Genomic DNA, 21,903 nt, shown 5'->3' with positions numbered 1-21,903 from the left:
ATGCCCCTGAACTCAATTTTGAGCTTCATGGCAAAGGCTGTGAATACTCATGTACATGTGAGTTCTTAGTTTTTTATTTTTAATAAATTTGCAAAAATCTCGAAAAATCTTTTTTTCACATTGTCATTATGGGGTGTTGTGTGTAGAATTTCGAGGGTAAAAATGAATATATTCCATTTTGAAATAAGGCTGTAACATAACAAAATGTGGAAAAAGTGAAGCACTGTGAATACTTTCTGGATGCACTGTAAAACCAAAAAACCCCACCTCTTTTGTGTGAAATTATTTAGTCCCAAATCCGGAAATTTGTAAAGCCATATGCACAATTTGTGATGACAAAGTAAGTAGAGGTAGGGGCATTTACCATCTAGGAATATCCTGTTACATCACTTGCAGTTCATTTGGGAAAATCTAAAAAATCCCGTAAAATAATACCACAGTCCAGCATCAGCTAGCTTTCAGCTCTCAGCTAGATCTCACAGATACTGGTCAAACTGAATTGCCTTCAACAGCAGGAATAGCAGCAACATCTAACAAACAATGCCAGCTCATTCACAGGCAGGCTACTCTCTGTATCACTGGCTTCACTAAGAGGCATACTGGTGTCAACCTGCTAGAAAATCTCAGGGATGTCCTAACAAAATGTCTTACCCTGCTAGGACTCTCCTGGGGATTTGTCATTTATAATAATGCAAGTAATATTGAGAGAGCATTACAACATGATGAATTTGTTCATGTTTCATGGTTTGCACACACAATAAAGTTTGTATTATAGATTTTTTTATTTTTTTATTGACAGGTGTGTGCAGGAGATGCTGTTGGTGGCCTGAAAAATTTCCAGATTTTATCGGCATTCAGCAACTGCAAGTAGAATACTGCAGCAGCTATAATAACAGTTCCATTTGCCAGGTCACCAACTGAAGCAAGCGGTAGTGACCAGGTGAAATTCCACCTTTTATATGCTTATGCGAATTGAGGAACATCAACAAGTAATCCAAAGTTACACCACAAGCCATGACATAGAGAGAGGAGAATGATTGTACCTTAGTTTAATGGAGTATACTTTGCATAACCATTTAAAGTAGTAACTAATGAAGTGAATTCAGACACTGCCAGCCTGAGTCAGGTGATTCCCTTCATGAAACTACTTAAAAAGCAGCTAGAGAAAATGAAGGAGGAGATTAAATGAAGCAATTCCGCTAATTTGCTGGATTTGTAGATCAAAATCTTTATTCACTTTGCGAGGACCATAGGGTGGTTGTTAGCTTACAATCAGATCACTATATTTTGGAAACCATGCTTGATCCTAGGTTTAAGTCATATGTAATGTCTTTCTTTCCAACTGATGAGATTTTAAGAGATGAAAAGACCTCCATGTGAGCAAGTTGTCAGCTCAAGTGGCACATGACACAATGATATCTCCTGCTTCAGTTTCTCCTGCACTGCCAGAAAAACTCACCTTACCAAGAGACCCACTGGTGATAAGAATAAGTCAACTCCAGAGCACCAGACTGAAACAACATTATGACATCTGGTCAGGCTTAAAATAATTGCCCAATATTATTGACACCTCTTCCATGTCTCAATCTGATACAGTAACAATCAATAGAATTTATAAATTAGCATGTCACACAGGCCCCTTGAATACTGGGAGGAAAAATTTGGATCCCCTTGTACAAACTAGCTTTGCTTTACTTAAGCTGCCCACCCTCCAGTGTGTACTTGCAAAGAGTGTTTGCACAGCCAGGAACCTTGTGAGCAATCGGCGTAGGTTGCTACTTCCTAAAAATGTGGAAACTCTGGTGTTCATTAAAATTAATTACAAATTCAAAGAGGAAGACCAAAAATCGCATCAAAGTACAGTCTTCTATAATGGTGTATTAAAGTGGGTATGAGCAAATATTGTGTGATGACATCAACAATGATGAGGGTGAGGATGAGATTGACATCTTTCAACTGTAGACAAGATTAACAACACTGTTAGCTGCCTTAAGCCAATTGGTAGCTTGTTTTGTGGGGCACCGAACAAACCAAGCAATTCAGCCACAAAAGTGTCATTCCCTGTCGCTGAAGTGCTTTGTTTGTTAAATCGTGAATGTCCTTTTCAATATCCAACATAAGGTTGGATGTGATGGCTCAAGGACAATTTCATATTGCAGTACTTTTCTTTACATTATAGGCTGTATTTTTGGGGGGCATTTGTGATGGTCTGCTATCTCTTACACTTTAACAGCCCAACTTGATCTCTAACATGGTGTGTGGTGTGTGCTTGACTGGAAGCATATAAATAATTGAATTAGAAAGAATAATATTTGTATAACTATGTTGGGTTAGCAGGTGAGCCTCCTAATATTTCGTTAGGGTAAGATAAGCTGATTTGGAGTTTACAGCTCTGCAGTGCAACTATTCATTTTCTTGGCTTCTTTTTCATTCCTTGTCAGGAATCCTTGGCTACTATCATTGTATTCTGTTATGGCCTTTTGTATTCTCCATTGCTGAAAAACAGTCTTTTCTGTCTCTTGCAAGGCCACTTCTCAAATTGAATGTTCTTAATCGATTAATCGATCAATTGATCAATCAATCAATCAATCAATCAATTCTTTACCTGCCTTCCACTATGGGGGTCATTCCGAGTTGTTCGCTCGCAAGCTGCTTTTAGCAGCTTTGCACACGCTAAGCCTCCGCCTACTGGGAGTGAATCTTAGCTTATCAAAATTGCGAACGAAAGATTCGCAATAATGCGAAAAGACTTCTCTGTGCAGTTTCTGAGTAGCTCGAGACTTACTCTGCCACTGCGATCAGTTCAGTGCTTGTCGTTCCTGGTTTGACGTCACAAACACACCCAGCGTTCGCCCAGACACTCCTCCGTTTCTCCAGCCACTCCCGCGTTTTTCCCAGAAACGGTAGCGTTTTTTCGCACACACCCATAAAACGGCCAGTTTCCGCCCAGAAACACCCACTTCCTGTCAATCACATTACGATCACCAGAACGAAGAAAAAACCTTGTAATGCCGTGAGTAAAATACCTAACTGCATAGCAAATTTACTTGGCGCAGTCGCACTGCGGACATTGCGCATGCGCATTAGCGACTAATCGCTCCGTTGCAAGAAAAAAATAACGAGCGAACAACTCGGAATGACCCCCAATATACTTCACCTACATTTCCCTGTACTGCCCTTGGGCCTCTTCTTCGTTAACAAAAACATTCTTTCTATGGGGTCGTATAGTTTATTAAACTGCCCTCCTGTCTGCCACTGCTGCGTGGCAATGTTTCTTTTAAACTGCCCTTTCTTTGTGCTGCTGCTCTATTGCCTTGTTTAGGCAGCCAGCCATTGGCCGATATTGGTGAACAATATTGTTAGATCTGTGGTGGATAAAATTGACTGGAAATGACTGAAAAATAATGTTATTGGGGTTAATAATACAGCAGGAACAAAACAGGTCTAAATTACAGTAAATTATTTTATGTATTTTTATTTATTTTTTTCAAAATCCAGATCCAAAACCAAAACACGAAGATGAATTTGATCCAAAAACATGGGGATCTGGGCACATCTATAGACTACAGTATTGCATACCAACAGAAGTACGAAGCACGAAGGCCGCTGAATGACACAAGACAATACAGAAAAATAGCAGTGTTTATACATTAAAGTACAAATTGTGACTGCAATCGGATACAGCATCAGATAAGAAAATGTGTAGGTGGTGTAAAGGGGGGCACTCACGGAGCGATCGCTGCTTAAAATCTAAGCAATCTGACTAGATTGCTTATTTTAAGCATGATCGCTCCATGTGTACCCCCCACAGCGATAGCGATGCGCAGCCCCGCACATCGCTATCACTGGTGCTAGATTGGCCTGCCATGCAGGCCAATCTAGCGGGTCGCTCACTTCACCCGCTGGGTGAAATGAGCGCCCCCCCCCGTCTCCCCCCACACGCTCAGCACACATCTCTCCCACATCGGCCCGTGAATACGGGCCTTAAGAGGTGCTGCTGTTAGGGTCTCCTGCCCTGTGCTGCCACGTCGTCATGGCAACCGGGAGACAAGTGCTAGCGGAGTAACCTGAGCGCAGCTGATACTCCGGTTCGGGTCTTTTGCTGTGCAGTGGTTACAGGCATGGGATCCGGTGCTGGTTTTTGTGCTCACAGTCTGTGAGGTCTGAGGGGGGCGTGGACAGCACCTGCTTTATAAGGCCTCTTCTCAGGTTAAGCAGATGCTGCTGAATCTTTGTTGGTTAGTCAGTTCCTGAAAGTTAGCCAGTACTGTGTAGCTTTGTATTTTGTTGTTGCTTACTGCAAATAGGCCTGGGCATTTGGTACTACACTCTGCCAATCCAGACCTAGCAGTAAGACTGGAGTCAGTCGTTTAGCCTGCTGAGGTTCTTTTGCTATCCTGTGAACCCAGCAGGTTTGTGGCTGTACTTTCAGACCTGCCTGCATAATTCTCTCTCACTGTGACAGGGCGTCCATGTGTCAGTTTAGTGGCAGTAAGCTGAACCTGGGCCCTGCAAGTGAGAATTAGGATTGTGGAGACTCTCCTTGTGTCTATTATTCCATCTCTGACCAAGGAGTTTACTGCCACACCCGTTGGTAACCCTTTAGGGTTTTGCTGTTGCCCTTAGCAACAGCATTTCGGGTTCTCTACGTATTAAAACACAACATCTTGCTTTTTCCATCTGAGCATTTCTAATACTAGGGAGACACCCAGTTTCTTAGCCTCTGGGCTTCTCTGTTCACTCTGTGTTGGTTTTGTTACCCTATCACCTTCTGTGTACGTTATGTCATATTTCCCAGTCTGTCTGTGAGTTCATTTGTTTTGCATCCCTCTCTGTTCAGACACCAGTACATTCCTGCAGGCACTGGTGTGTATAACAGTTCAAACACCAGTACATTCCTGCAGGCACTGGTGTGCATAACAGCTGCCTTATCACAAGGAAACTGAATTGAACATGAAATCTGAGTACACAACATCAACTTAAATTGACCTCAGGAGGTAAAGGGCTGGCTGATTACCTGCACTCTGAGTTCCTGTGTTCTGCTCTACTTCTGTACTTTAGAGACGGGACAGTATCTGTGTATGGGAGAGGCCAATCACAAGATACAGCAAGGGTTGTATATGCCCCAAACGAATATCAATATTCATCACTATCACCAAAGCAAACACCCAAATTCCACTGGTGTCTGGGTATCTCAGGAACCTGGTGTCCCACAAGAAGGGGATGTAGCCATAATATTGACATTTACATTGTCAACATTTATAATTTCGACATTACAGTGTTGACAGTTGAACATGTCAGCATGTGCAAAATGTTGACATGTTCACAATGACTATGAAATGAAATACCGACATTCTGCATGAACCGGTAGTGGAGTGTTAGGGTTAGGCTATAGTAGAGGAAGTTATGGTTAGGCACTATGGGGAGGGTTAGGCTATAGTAGAGGGGGTTGTTAGGGTTAGGCACTAGCTGTAGGCTATAGAAGAGGGGATTAGGGCTAGACATTAGGGGGAGGGTTAGGGTTAAGCTAAAGTAGAGGAGGTAGGGTTAGATACTAGAGGGAGGGTTAGACTATAGTAGAGGAGGATAGGGTATAGTAGAGGAGAGTTAGGGTAAGGCACAAAGGGGATGGTTGGGGTCAGACAATAGTAGAGGAAGTTAGGGTTAAGAACTAGGGGGAGGGTTAGACTATAGTAGAGGAGGTTAGGGTTAGGCACTAGGGGGAGGGTTAGGCTATAGTAGAGGGGGTTAGGGTTAGACACTAGGGGGAGGGTTAGACTATAGTAGAGGAGGTTAGGGTTAGGCACTAGGGAGAATGTTACGGTTAGGCTATAGTAGAGGAGGATAGGGTTAGGCACTGGATGAAGGGTCAGAGTTAGGCTATAGTAGATGAGGTTAGGGTTAGGCTATAGTAGAGGAGGTTAGGGTTAGGCACTAGGGTTAGGGTGTTAGTCTATAGTAGGGGAGGTTAGGGTTAGGCTATGGTAAAGAAGGTTAGGGTTAGGCACTAAGGAGAGGGTTAGGGTTAGACTATAGTAGAGGAGGATAGGGTTAGGTACTAAAGGGAGGGTTAGGCTATTGTAGAGGAGGTTAGGGGTAGGCACTAAGCGGATGGTTAGGGTTAGGCTATATAAGAGGAGGTTAGGGGTAGGAACTAAGGGGATGGCTAGGGTTAGGCTAAAGTAGAGGAGGTTGGGGGTAGGCACTAAGGGGAGGGTTAGGCTATAGTAGAGGAAGTTAGGCTATAGTATAGGACGTTGGGGATAGGCACTAGGGGGAAGGTTAGGGTTAGGCTATGGTAGAGGAGGTTAGGGTTAGGCACTAAGGAGAGGGTTAGGGTTAGACTATAGTAGAGGAGGTTAGGGTTAGGCACTAAGGAGAGGGTTAGTGTTAGGCTAAAGTAGAGGAGGTTAGGGTTAGGCACTAATGGGAGGGTTAGGCTAAAGTAGAGGGGGTTAGGGTTAGGCACTAGGGGGAGGGTTAGAGTTAGGCTATAGTAGAGGAGGTTAGGGTTAGGCACTAATGGGAGGGTTAGGCTAAAGTAGAGGGGGTTAGGGTTAGGCACTAGGGGGAGGGTTAGGGTTAGGCTATAGTAGAGGGGGTTAGGGTTAGGCACTAGGGGGAGGGATGAGTTAGGCTATAGTAGAGGCGGTTAGGGTTAGGCTATAGTAGAGGGAGTTAAGCTATAGTAGAGAAGGTTAGGGTTAGGCACTAGTGGGACGGTTAGGGTTAGGCTATAGTAGAGGGGGTTAGGGTTAGTGACTAGGGGGAGGGATGAGTTAGGCTATTGTAGATGGGGTTAGGGTTAGGCTATAGTAAAGGGGGTTAGGGTTAGGCTATAGTAAAGGGGTTTAGGCTATAGTAGAGAAGGTTAGGGTTAGGCACTAGGGGGAGGCTTAGGCTATAGTAGAGGGGGTTAGGGTTAGGCACTAATGGGAGGGTTAGGCTATAGTAGAGGGGGTTAGGGTTAGGCACTAATGGGAGGGTTAGGCTATAGTAGAGGGGGTTAGGCACTAGGGGGAGGGTTAGGCTATAGTAGAGGGGGTTAGGGTTAGGCACTAGGGGGAGGGTTAGGCTATAGTAGAGGGGTTAGGGTTAGGCACTAGGGGGAGGATAGGGTTAGGCTATAGTAGAGGGTGTTAGGGTTAGGCACTAGGGGGAGGGTTATGGTTAGGTTATAGTATAGGGTGTTAGGCTATAGTAGAGGAGGTTATGGTTAGGCACTAATGGCTGCAAATATCTGTGCTCACTGCTTTATTGTGGGGACTGGGTATATAGGAGGAGTACAGTGCAGAGTTTTGCTGACCAGTGACCACCAGTATTATACGTTCTCTGCCTGAAAAACGCTCCATATCTGTGCTCAGTGTGCTGCATATATCTGTGCTCACACTGCTTTATTGTGGGGACTGGGGACCACCAGTATTATATAGGAGGAGTACAGTGCAGAGTTTTGCTGACCAGTGACCACCAGTATTATACGTTCTCTGCCTGAAAAAAGCTCCATATCTGTGCTGCATTGTAGTATATAGTAGGAGTACAGTGCATAATTTTGCTGACCATCAGTATATAATATATAGCAGTACGGTACAGAAGGCCACTGCTCTACCTACCTCTGTGTCGTCAAGTATACTATCCATCCATACCTGTGGTGCATTTCAGTTTTGCACAGTTTGCTGACCACCAGTATATAATATATAGCAGTACGGTACAGTAGGCCACTGCTCAACCTACCTCTGTGTCGTCAAGTATACTATCCATCCATACCTGTGGTGCATTTCAGTTGTGCGCAGTATATATAGTAGTAGGCCATTGCTATTGATACTGGCATATAATTCCACACATTAAAAAATGGAGAACAAAAATGTGGAGGGTAAAATAGGGAAAGATCTAGATCCACTTCCACCTCGTGCTGAAGCTGCTGCCACTAGTCATGGCCGAGACGATGAAATGCCATCAACGTCGTCTGTCAAGGCCGATGCCCAATGTCATAGTAGAGAGCATGTAAAATCCAAAAAACAAAAGTTCAGTAAAATGACCCAAAAATCAAAATTAAAAGCGTCTGAGGAGAAGCGTAAACTTGCCAATATGCCATTTACGACACGGAGTGGCAAGGAACGGCTGAGGCCCTGGCCTATGTTCATGGCTAATGGTTCAGCTTCACATGAGGATGGAAGCACTCATCCTCTCGCTAGAAAAATGAAAAGACTTAAGCTGGCAAAAGCACAGCAAAGAACTGTGCGTTCTTCTAAATCACAAATCCCCAAGGAGAGTCCAATTGTGTCGGCTGCGATGCCTGACCTTCCCAACACTGGACGGGAAGAGGTGGCGCCTTCCACCATTTGCACGCCCCCTGCAAGTGCTGGAAGGAGCACCCGCAGTCCTGTTCCTGATAGTCAAATTGAAGATGTCACTGTTGAAGTACACCAGGATGAGGATATGGGTGTTGCTGGCGCTGAGGAGGAAATTGACAAGGAGGATTCTGATGGTGAGGTGGTTTGTTTAAGTCAGGCACCTGGGGAGACACCTGTTGTCCGTGGGACGAATATGGCCATTGACATGCCTGGTCAAATTACAAAAAAAATCACCTCTTCGGTGTGGAATTATTTTAACACAAATGCGGAGAACAGGTGTCAAGTCGTGTGTCGTCTTTGTCAAGCTGTAATAAGTAGGGGTAAGGACGTTAACCACCTCAGAACATCCTCCCTTATACGTCACCTGGAGCGCATTCATCATAAGTCAGTGACAAGTTCAAAAACTTTGGATGACAGCGGAAGCAGTCCACTGACCACTAAATCCCTTCCTCTTGTAACCAAGCTCCTGCAAACCACACCACCAACACCCTCAGTGTCAATTTCCTCCTTACACAGGAAAGCCAATAGTCCTGCAGGCCATGTCATTGGCAAGTCTGACGAGTCCTCTCCTGCCTGGGATTCCACCGATGCATCCTTGAGTGTAACGCCTACTGCTGCTGGCGCTGCTGTTGTTGCTGCTGGGAGTCGATGGTCATCCCAGAGGGGAAGTCGTAAGCCCACTTGTACTACTTCCAGTAAGCAATTGATTGTCCAACAGTCCTTTGCGAGGAAGATGAAATATCACAGCAGTCATCCTGTTGCAAAGCGGATAACTCAGGCCTTGGCAGCCTGGGCGGTGAGAAACGTGTTTCCGATATCCACCGTTAATTCACAGGCAACTACAGACTTGATTGAGGTACCGTGCCCCCGGTACCAAATACCATCTAGGTTCCATTTATCTAGGCAGGCGATACCGAAAATGTACACAGACCTCAGAAAAAGACTCACCAGTGTCCTAAAAAATGCAGTTGTTCCCAATGTCCACTTAACCACGGACATGTGGACAAGTGGAGCAGGGCAGACTCAGGACTATATGACTGTGACAGCCCACTGGGTAGATGTATTGCCTCCCGCAGCAAGAACAGCAGCAGCGGCACCAGTAGCAGCATCTCGCAAACGCCAACTCATTCCTAGGCAAGCTACGCTTTGTATCACCGCTTTCTATAAGAGGCACACAGCTGACAACCTCTTACGGAAACTGAGGAACATCATCTCAGAATGGCTTACCCCAATTGGACTCTCCTGGGGATTTGTGACATCGGACAACGCCAGCAATATTGTGCGTGCATTACATCTGGGCAAATTCCAGCACGTCCCATGTTTTGCACATACATTGAATTTGGTGGTGCAGAATTATTTAAAAAATGACAGGGGCGTGCAAGAGATGCTGTCGGTGGCCCGAAGAATTGCGGGCCACTTTCGGCATTCAGCCACCGCGTGCCGAATACTGGAGCACCAGCAAACAGTCCTGAACCTGCCCTGCCATCATCTGAAGCAAGAGGTGGTAACGAGGTGGAATTCAACCCTCTATATGCTTCAGAGGATGGAGGAGCAGCAAAAGGCCATTCAAACCTATACATCTGCCTACGATATAGGCAAAGGAGGGGGAATGCACCTGACTCAAGCGCAGTGGAGAATGATTTCAACGTTGTGCAAGGTTCTGCAACCCTTTGAACTTGCCACACGTGAAGTCAGTTCAGACACTGCCAGCCTGAGTCAGGTCATTCCCCTCATCAGGCTTTTGCAGAAGAAGCTGGAGACATTGAAGGAGGAGCTAAAACAGAGCGATTCCGCTAGGCATGTGGGACTTGTGGATGGAGCCCTTGATTTGCTTAACCAGGATTCACTGGTGGTCAATCTGTTGAAATCAGAGCACTAAATTTTGGCCACCGTGCTCGATCCTAGATTTAAAACCTACGTTGTATCTCTTTTTCCTGCAGACACAAGTCTGCAGAGGTTCAAAGACCTGCTGGTGAGAAAATTGTCAAGTCAAGCGGAACGTGACCCGTCAACAGCTCCTCCTTCACATTCTCCCGCAACTGGGGCTGCGAGGAAAAGGCTAAGAATTCCGAGCCCACCCGCTGGCGGTGATGCAGGGCAGTCTGGAGCGAGTGCTGACATCTGGTCCGGACTGAAGGACCTGCCAACGATTACTGACATGTCGTCTACTGTCACTGCATATGATTCTCTCCCCATTGAAAGAATGGTGGAGGATTATATGAGTGACCGCATCCAAGTAGGCACGTCAGACACTACGTCCGTACGTATACTGGCAGGAAAAAGAGGCAATTTGGAGGCCCTTGCAGAAACTGGCTTTATTTTACCTAAGTTGCCCCCCCTCCAGTGTGTACTCCGAAAGAGTGTTTAGTGCAGCCGCTCACCTTGTCAGCAATCCGCGTATGAGGTTACTTCCACAAAATGTGGAGAAGATGATGTTCATCAAAATGAATTATAATCAATTCCTCCGTGGAGACATTCACCAGCAATTGCCTCCAGAAAGTACACAGGGACCTGAGATGGTGGATTCCAGTGGGGACGAATTAATAATCTGTGAGGAGGGGGATGTACACGGTGAAAGGGGTGAGGAATCGGACGATGAGGAGGAGGTGGACATCTTGCCTCTGTAGAGCCAGTTTGTGCAAGGAGAGATTGATTGCTTCTTTTTTGGTGGGGGCCCAAACCAACCCGTCATATCAGTCACAGTCGTGTGGCAGACCTTGTCGCTGAAATGATGGGTTCGTTAAAGTGTGCATGTCCTGTTTATACAACATAAGGGTGGGAGGGAGGGCCCAAGGACAATTCCATCTTGCACCTCTTTTTTCTTTCATTTTTCTTTGCATCATGTGCTGTTTGGGGACTATTTTTTTGAAGTGCCATCCTGTCTGACACTGCAGTGCCAATCCTAGATGGGCCAGGTGTTTGTGTCGGCCACTTGGGTCGCTTAGCTTAGTCATCCAGCGACCTCGGTGCAAATTTTAGGATTAAAAAATAATATTGTGAGGTGTGAGGTGTTCAGAATAGACTGAAAATGAGTGGAAATTATGGTTATTGTGGTTAATAATACTATGGGATCAAAATGACCCCCAAATTCTATGATTTAAGCTGTTTTTGAGGGTTTTTTGTAAAAAACACCCGAATCCAAAACACACCCGAATCCGACAAAAAATTTTCAGGGAGGTTTTGCCAAAACGCGTCCGAATCCAAAACACGGCCGCGGAACCGAATCCAAAACCAAAACACAAAACCCGAAAAATTTCCGGTGCACATCACTAGTTAGGTTTAGGCTATAGTAAAGGGGGTTAGGCTCTAATGGAAGGGTTAGGCTATAGTAGAGGGGGTTAGGCACTAGGGGGAGGATTAGGCTATAGTAGAGGGTTTAGGGTTAGGCACTAGGGGGAGGTTAGGGTTAGGCTATAGCAGAGGGGGTTAGGGTTAGGCACTAGGGTAGGTTAGGTTTAGGCTATAGTAAAGGGGGTTAGGCACTACAGTGAGGGTTAGGGTTAGGCTATATTAGAGGACGTTAGGGTTAGTCACGAGGGGGACGGTTTGATTAGGCTACGTACAGTAAGTGGAGGGTATTACTTGGCTAATGATAACTGAGACTGACTTAACGTTTAGGGGTATGAGATACGGGTGTAGTATGGCATGCCGGCGGCCGGGCTCCCGGCGACCAGCATACTGGCGACAGGAGCCCGACCGCCGGCATACCGACAGCGTGGCGAGCGCAAATGAGCCCCTTGCGGGCACGGTGGCACGCTACGCACGCCACGCTATTTTATTCTCCCTCCAGGGGGGTCATGGACCTCCACGAGGGAGAAAAAGTGTCGGTATGTCGGCTGTCGGGATTCCGGCGCCGGTATACTGTGCGCCGGGATCCCGACAGTCGGCATACTGAAGACCACCCATGAGATACTGTAAGATAGCCAGTAACCAACCAAGGCTCTCTGGATGAATTCAGATCTGGAATGGTAGTGGTAGAAGCTGGGATAACTTGGTTGCATGATGTAAGTGGGATTTTTAGCATTTTCAGTTATACCAGGCAGTTGTTTTTGATTAATCTTATCTCATGTCCCAGTCATCCAGGCTCACACAGCGCTGATGTGAGAGAGATAAAAGTCAGATGCTGTCTTCAATGTCTGCAATTAATTTATTACATCATGTCACTTGCAGGCTCAGTTCTTTGCACTCGTTTTAATAAATCTCCTCAAAAATATTTTGCCAGTGACCTCCTTCCCCGAATCATGGCAAGAAATGGAATTCACTGCTGAGATCACTGTAAAAATAACATTGCCTCATTATTATTATTAATATTATTATTATTACTACGTACGGCAGACATTAGAACAATACAGAATACACAGAACTTAACATTACAGTAACTGAAAACGTAAAACAGAGCACAGGTAACAAGTAGGAGCACAGTTCTCAGTACATAGGGGGTCATTCCGAGTTGATCGCTAGCTGCTTTCGTTCGCTGTGCAGCGATGAGGCAAAAAACGGCACTTCTGCGCATGCGTATGCGGCGACGCGCGTCGTACTAATACAACGGCCGGTGTAGTTTCACACAAGGTCTAGCGAAGCTTTTCAGTCGCACTGCTGGCCGCAGAGTGATTGACATGAAGTGGGCGTTTCTGGGTGTCAACTGACCGTTTTCAGGGAGTGTTCGAAAAAACACAGGCGTGCCAGGAAAAACGCAGGCGTGGCTGGCCGAACGCAGGGCCTGTTTGTGACGTCAAATCCGGAACTGAATAGTCTGAAGTGATCGCAAGCGCTGAGTAGGTCTGCAGCTACTCTGAAACTGCACAAAATTATTCTGTAGCCGCTCTGCGATCCTTTCGTTCGCACTTCTGCTAAGCTAAGATACACTCCCAGTGGGCGGCGGCATAGCGTTTGCACGGCTGCTAAAAGCAGCTAGCGAGCAATCAACCCGGAATGACCCTCATACTACAGCCGAGATGTAAGGAAGCACAGGAGTAGTCAGCGTACTACTAGGGAGAGGCAGCTGTCGGAAGAGATAGACGGTAACGAGCGAGGGGAGATGCGGGTATAGACAGTCGCTGAGTAGGAGAGAGCTGTATTTGAGGCGCGAGAGCAGAGGACTGTGAGAACAGAAGGGAAGAGGGACCTGCTCCAAGGAGCTTACAATCTATTTGCCTGATGCAACTTTATAGGAAAACGTTATATCTTTGTATACATTCTCTTAGTGTTCACTTTGCAGCCGTCTCGCGGGATTGTCATTTGCCACCAAGTCCTATGTAAATGTTGTGTCACTCCAATTATCCTCTCAGCGATATCTTTGTATCTTATCTGGGAATCTTTACATCTGAAGATGCAGAAGTAGATTAGTATCATTATCTGCTCTGCACCCGTCACGCAGGAAACAGATTCTTCTGGGAAGATTATGGGGTAGTAATAAATAACGTGATGCCCTTCTCTGCAGATTGTTATCTGATAAACCTGACCGTAGATCACAGCGCTGCTCACATTCACTGCTAGCAACGTGTATCCCATGTATGAGGGAGCCAGGCACTGTGCGTGGCAGCTTTACATACATGTAACTGTGTAATATATTATAAGTAGAAGTTATATGGAGACTCAGTAAGAGAAACAGGTGTGGGGTACTGAGGAAGAGCCTGTGAAACAGACTGATTTGGGTATAAAACATACCTCCCAACTGTTCGGATTTTCACTGGACAGTCCTGTTTTATGGGGACTGTTCCGCTGTCCCACCCGTGGGCCGCAGTGTGTGTGTGTGTGTGTGTGTGGGGGGGGGGGGGGGGGGGCAGACAGTGGGAGAGAGGGCATGCCCCCTCAGTGACAGAAATGGGGGCCTGGCTCGCGATCACGGGTCCTCCCTTTTCATTTGCCCCCTTTTCATAGGCCAACCCCCTCTTTGGGAGCACGCGCGGCGAAGCCGCGCTTGTGTCCCTCTTCAGAGGAGGACAAAGTTGGGAGGTATGTATAAAGTAAGTAACTGCACCTGGGTAACACCATGCTGCACTGCAGGGGGGCAGATGTAACATGTGCAGAGAGTTAGGTGTGGGAGGGGCATGTCCTAGCTCAGATCTACATTGCAGTGTGAGAATAAAGCTGCCCAGCATGTGTGGGCTACATGCAGAAGCAGCCAGTAACTGAGCACCTGGGTAACACCATGCTGCACTGCAGGGGGGCAGATGTAACATGTGCAGAGGGTTAGGTGTGGGAGGGGCGTGTCCTAGCTCAGAGCGACATTGCAGTGTGAGGATACAGCTGCCAGCATGTGTGGGCTACATGCAGAAGCAGCCAGTAACTGAGCACCTGGGTAACACCATGCTGCACTGCAGGGGGGCAGATGTAACATGTGCAGAGAGTTAGGTGTGGGAGGGGCATGTCCTAGCTCAGATCTACATTGCAGTGTGAGAATAAAGCTGCCCAGCATGTGTGGGCTACATGCAGAAGCAGCCAGTAACTGAGCTCCTGGGTAACACCATGCTGCGCTGCAGGGGAGCAGATGTAACATGTGCAGAGAGACGTTTCATTTGCATTACCCTGGCGGCTGCTGCTCCGCTCAGCCAAGAAGCTGTAATGTGTGGTGAATGCAAACAGTGGGGGTGGAATGTAAACGGGTGATGCTATAAATCTTGCAGGATAATTAGAGATTTATATTTTTGATTCTTCGCAGTTGCAGCTGCTATGCCATTGGGCCTGATTCAGAAATGGACGCTATGACACATTGCTAACACACATGGCACTACAGGAGGCATATTGTGTAAACAGACATCTCCCGTGATTGGCGTCCGAAGATGCAGCATCGGAACATCTGCATGAACATCGGACATCTGAGTGACCCGCAGGTCAGTGCAGCCCCGTGATTCTTATGAATTCTGCTTGTGAGTGACCTCTCGTTACAGCCAGAGTCCCGCAGGGGAATCACTAGTGTCATCTATGAGGGGTTTTCTTTTTTTGCCAAGTGCCCTGTTAACTTACATGAACGTATCCGATTCCACTGAGTAATAAGTGGATAAATGAGGGGGTGGGGGGTGTTTTTCTTTTTACAGGGGCACTACAGGTGGTATGGGGGCACTTGTAGATCTCTGACTGCCTTCATGCCCTGGCCGCCTTGCTGGGGCTAGTAGTCCACCTGTAAAAATGCTATTTTGTTTACACTAATTAATCATTACCCCCATACCCAAAGCCCCAGGGGGTACATAGTGGAGCCCAAGTGCTACAGTGTATATAAAGCACACCTCCCAGCTTTAGAAAATTGGGAGGAGGGACACAGACGCACTAAGGTGGCGTGGTCTTGCGGGTAGGGGGCATGGCCTCACGGAGGGTGCCACGATCGCGGGCCATGCACACATTTTCACCACTGTGGGGGCGTGCCCAGCACTCCTTGAGCAGCTGTCAAGCCCCCTATCCCTCTCTCCAGTGAGCAGACGCTGTGTGCAGAGCGGCGAGTGAGAGAGGGTCTCCCAACTGCCCCCACCCCAACCGTGGTACACTTTGACCCACGGATGGGACAACGGGACAGTCCCAGAAAAACAGGACTGTCCCGCCAAAATCGAGACAGTTAGGAGGTATGTATAAAGCACATAACTGATATAACAGTCACGCGCTTTAGGATTCACACGTGGAAGATTTGGCAGATTTCAGAGCAATATCTGCACAAGAGACTCGTTAATCTTGATTAGTCATCTCAGCGTTTGGAGGTGGAATTTTACATGTAAATCACACAGACGTTGATGCGTCTCTCCAGTCCAGCCGCCTGGGTGTTTATGTTCCACACTGGGCATTGCTCCGCACATCTGTCTCCCATTTACCAGACGGTGCTGCAGAGGGATGCGCCCTCTTTTCTGGTCCCTCACATTGCTCTGCACTGGATCTGCTGCTGACTGGACGCGGTCATGGATTCAGTGCTTGGCTCCGTCACTATAAAGTGCTGAGATTATCTTACACTGTGGAAACATAAATGCATTAACGAGCTGGTGACAGATCCTCTTTTCCCGGACTCTGAGACTATCACGTAACATCCGTCTTATGAGGTGGCAGAGAGACGCATTCTGCTGGGGAGAGTCAGGACACTTGTCAGAGGTTCATTGTCCAGAATACATCAATGCAGCCAACGCTTAGCGGCGCGGCCAATGTGCGCTGAGACGCAGGCGGATGTGCTGATAGTATACATTCATAGTCATTACACCTGTCTGTCAATAATGCGCATATTGGAGGATTTGTGTGAAGGGGATGCAGCTAAACTGCTGGCTCTCGGGATCCCGGCAGCCGACATTATACCGACGCCGGAATCCTGACAGCCAACATTATACCGATGCCGGGATCCCAACAGCTGACATTATACTGGCAGCCGGAATCCCGACAGCCGACATTATACCGACGCTGAAATCCCAACAGCTGACATTATACTGGCAGCCGGAATCCCGACAGCCAACATTATACTGGCAGCCGGAATCCCAACAGCCAACATTATACCGACGCCAGAATCCCAACAGCCAACATTATACCGACGCCAGAATCCCAACAGCAAACATTATACCGACGCTGAAATCCCAGCAGCCAACATTATACCTGACGCCGGAATCCCAACAACCAACATTATACCGACGCCGGAATCCCGGTAGCCAACATTATACCAATGCTGGAATCCCGACAGCCGACATTATACCGGCGGACGGAATCCCGACACGCACGGAACACCCACTTGGTTGGTGGGTCCATGCCACCAAGCGAGTGAGAATAGAACCTGTGGTGAGCGAAGTTAGGAGCCATGGTGGGAATTGAACCTGTGACCTCAGTGCTGTGAGGCAGAAATGCTAACCATTACACCATCCGTACTGTCTATCCTCACCACACAGCAAAGGTCCTCTCCACGAAGGGAAACTAGACGGGTAGCGTAACCCGTCTAGTTTCCTTCACAGCGCCGCACAGCACCGGGGGACACTGACAAACAGTAGCGGATCTTGCCATGGCGCGGAGCCCTCCGGATGGCGCCGGCGCCCCGGGCAAAAATCCCGTGTGCCCGTAGCAGGATCCGCTACTGATATTTATCTATCTCATATCTATCTATCTCTCATATCTATCTCATATCTATCTATCTATCTATCTATCTATCTATCTATCTATCTATCTATCTATCTATCTATCTATCTATCTATCTATCTGTCATATCTATCTATCTCATATTTATCTATCTATCTATCTATCTATCTATCTATCTATCTCATATCTATCTATCTATCTATCTATCTATCTATCTATCCATATATCTCATATCTATCTATCTATCTATTTATCTATCTCATATCTATCTACTATCTATCTCATTTCTCTCTCTCTCTCTCTCTCTCATATCTATCTACTATCTATCTATCTATCTATCTATCTATCTATCTATCTATCTATCTATCTATCTATCTATCTCATATCTGTCTATCTATCTATCTCATATCTGTCTATCTATCTATCTATCTATCTATCTATCTATCTATCTATCTATCTATCTATCTATCTATCTATCTATCTATCTATCCATATATCTCATATCTATCTATCTATTTATCTATCTATCTCATATCTATCTACTATCTATCTCATTTCTCTCTCTCTCTCTCTCTATCTCATATCTATCTATCTATCTATCTATCTATCTATCTATCTATCTATCTATCTATCCTTTCTATTCTAAATATCTATCTATCTATCTATCTATCTATCTATCTATCTATCTATCTATCTATCTATCTATCTACTATCTATCTATCTAATTTCTATCTATCTATCTATCTATCTATCTATCTATCTATCTATCTATCTATCTATCTATCTATCTATCTATCTATCTATCTATCTATCTATCTATCTATCTAATCTATCTATCTCTGTCATATCTATCTCATATCTATCTATCTATCTATCTCTCTCTGTCAGATCTTATCTATCTATCTATCTATCTATCTATCTATCTATCTATCTATCTATCTATCTATCTATCTATCTATGAATACGCAGTTGTGTAGATTGTTCCATTGTTCCACTAGAAGGTAAAATGAAAGTTTGTAGACCGCTGGAGGAATATCCTGTAGGGGTATCAGTTACAAAGTCTAGACATTTTTGTATCATACAGATACAATTCTTTGTCTCTAATGGGGATTGACATCATTGCTTAAACACTTGATACTTTCTCCTGAATATTTTTCTCTTAAAGTATGCCAAAGGGAATATTTTTGGAAATTAGATAACAGACCACGTTATATACGGGTAGCAGGTGATTTACCGACGGACACAATACTGACGGTCATAATCCCGACAGCCATTGACAGACAGTCTAAATACCGACACGGTCAAAATATCAACATACGTTATGCCGACATATTCAAAATGCTGACATAGGGGTCTATTCATGAAGCAGTGAAGAGTGGAGAAGTGAGCCTATGGAGAAGTTGCCTATGGCAACCAATCAGCTGCTCCGTACAATTGTATAATATGCAAATTATAAATGTTACTTCAATGCTGATTGGTTGCCATGGGCAACTTCTCCACAGGCTCACTTCTCCACTCACTGCTTCATGAATAGACCACAGAGTCAGAATACCGACATTTGAAATGCCGACATGTCAAAATGCTGGCATGCGTTATTAATGAATTTTTTGCCCAAACCAGACTTGTTCATACTTTACCATCCCAGTGGACCTGGAGGGGGAATATAATAGTGCCCGAAGCATGGCGAGCACAGCGAGGGGACGCAGTACACTTAGACGGTGTCCGTGTCGACCTATGTCAACATTGACACAAAAAAAACCAGAAAAACTCATGTCGGTATTTTCACATGTAAGCATTTCAACCAGTGGCGTCACAAGGCGGGTGCGGGGGGTGCGGCCCGCACCCGGGTGTGACGCCTGGAGGAGGGTGACACCAAATGTCAGCTCCTCCACACTGACAGGAACCAGGTGCTGCAGTGAGAAAATCTCCTACAGCCCCCGGATCCTGTCACAGAAGAGGAGCCGACAGTGGACGGAGACTGGCTCTCGGGGAAGCCCAGCATCTCCGGAGATGCTGGGCACGCCCCCAGAGTGACGATTCCGGGATCCCCGCAAAGCCACGCCCCCTAAGTACAAGACCACGCCCCTTTTACAGCGATCGCGGACGGAGATCAGGGGCGCGCACCGGGTGTCACCACACCCGGTGACGCCTCTGATTTCAACTGTCTTTATTCTGACTATGTCGGCATTTTTAACATGTCGGCATAGTGAATGTAGTTCTTTTGAACATGTCAGTATTTTGATTGTCGGCCAATGGCTGTAGAGATTATGATGTCGGTATTGTGTCCGTCGGTAAATCATCCTGAACCTGTTCTGTTTGTGTTTCCTTTAGCACGTGTGGTTTTGTGTCATGTTGCATTTGGAATTTATAATTGTTTACCATATATGTTATGAGATTATTTTATTGTATCTGTTTTAAGAACAAACTGTACTTTGGTGGTCATTCCGAGTCGTTCGCTCGGAAAATTTCTTCGCATCGCAGCGTTTTTCCGCTTAGTGCGCATGCGCAATGTCCGCACTGCGACTGCGCCAAGTAAATTTGCTATGAAGTTAGGATTTTTACTCACGGCTTTTTCTTCGTTCTGGTGATCGTAATGTGATTGACAGGAAGTGGGTGTTTCTGGGCGGAAACAGGCCGTTTTATGGGCGTGTGGGTAAAAACGCTACCGTTTCCGGAAAAAACGCGGGAGTGGCTGGAGAAACGGAGGAGTGTCTGGGCGAACGCTGGGTGTGTTTGTGACGTCAAACCAGGAACGACAAGCACTGAACTGATCGCAGATGCCGAGTAAGGTTGAAGTTACTCAGAAACTGCTACGAGATGTGTAATCGCAATATTGCGAATCTTTCGTTCGCAATTTTAAGAAGCTAAGATTCACTCCCAGTAGGCGGCGGCTTAGCGTGTGCAATACTGCTAAAATCGCCTTGCGAGCGAACAACTCGGAATGAGGGCCTTTGTTCTTTGTGATTCAGCTGCTGCGTCGTATTGTTTATCACATACTGTATGATGGCATCCTGCAATTTTCCTAAATCGGGATTTAATTGTGATTTTGATTAAGCCACTTACAACAATTATTCTTTGTTCTGTGTAATAAAATAGCAGAGAAATCCATCTTTAGATGCAGCTGGATTATTCCTAGGAGATAAGATCAACCCAATTCTTGCAGCAGATCGGAACCCCAGAATACATTGTATGGCTGCTGAATAGTACTATACATTATATATATATATATATATTGGCCCATCCTGATCAGTCTGCTATATCAGCTCTGTCACTTGCACATGCCAATTACATCTTTTTGTTCCTATTAAAGTCCTAATGGTCAACATGTATAATAAAATGTTACTCATAAAATCTGAGATTCATCTGGAAAATGCAGAGAGCCTGAATTCAAGTAAAGCAAAAAAGCAAGCAACTGGGCAAAACCAGTTTGCCCTACAGGTGGGGCAGATGTAACATGTGCAGAGAGAGTTAGATTTGGGTGGGGTGTAAAACTATAGCTGTCTACCATTTGTGCACTACATGCAAACAGAGGTGTAGCTAGATGCCATGGTGCCCGGAGCAAGGGTATGTTTTAGCGCCTCCCTCCCCTGTACTGAATTGGGGGCCTAGGGGCCATTTCAGACCCTGACGCTGATGTGCAAAAATAGCTATGACGCATTTTTTGCACATTTGTGCATGCGCCAGTACATGCATATGCAAGGTCCTAAACTGCGTTCTCTTCAAAACGCAGTTTAAGACGTGGAGGGGTGTGGGAATGGGGCATAGACGCCACGTTTTGTGGGCATGGATGTTCGTTGTAATGGTGAGGTCTGGATGATGCAGGCACGTCTGGACCATTTGCGTGGCAGGCCGCGGCAGCTGCGTGATGTCACACCCAACTGCTATGACCCTTAACATGGCGGCTAGCTCTTTGCCTTCGCAGAGGCTACTCTAAACTTGCGAAAGCATGGCCAAGGTGCAATGCTTTTGCATGTATGCGCGCGGGGGGTAGACTGCATCCAGCATGCAGGAAGGACTTGCTCTGTGCTGGGCGTCCCCCCGCATGTCCAAGAGATTGATCATAGATGTGCATTGTCTCGCACATAATAATACTCATAAACTGCCATCCCAGACCTGATAATCTAACTATGCTTCAATGAAAATAATGTCCCAGAATTGCCTGAGGGCAGAGAGAGGTGCCGCAGCAGCCTGGGGGGCAGAGAGAGAGAGGTGCTGCAGTAGCCTGAGAGGCAAAGTGAGGTGCTGCAGCTTCTAGTGCAGAGAGAGGTGCTGCAGCACCAATGTAGAGAGAAGTGCTGCAGCAGCCAGGTCAGAGAGAGGTGCTGCAGCAGCCGAGGCAGAAAAAGATGCTGCAGAAAGAGTTGCTGCAGCTGGAGCAGAGAGAGAGGTGCTGCAGCATTACATCACTGTAGAGCAGGCATTCCCAACCACGGTCCTCAAGGCACACCAACAGTGCAGGTTTTAGTGATATCCAGGCTGCAGCACAGATGGCTAAATCAAAATAACTGAGATACTAATTAAG

The sequence above is a fragment of the Pseudophryne corroboree genome, chromosome 5, assembly GCF_028390025.1.
Source record: "Pseudophryne corroboree isolate aPseCor3 chromosome 5, aPseCor3.hap2, whole genome shotgun sequence".
Classification (NCBI taxonomy): Eukaryota; Metazoa; Chordata; class Amphibia; order Anura; family Myobatrachidae; genus Pseudophryne; species Pseudophryne corroboree.
This window is presented reverse-complemented; position numbering follows the sequence as displayed.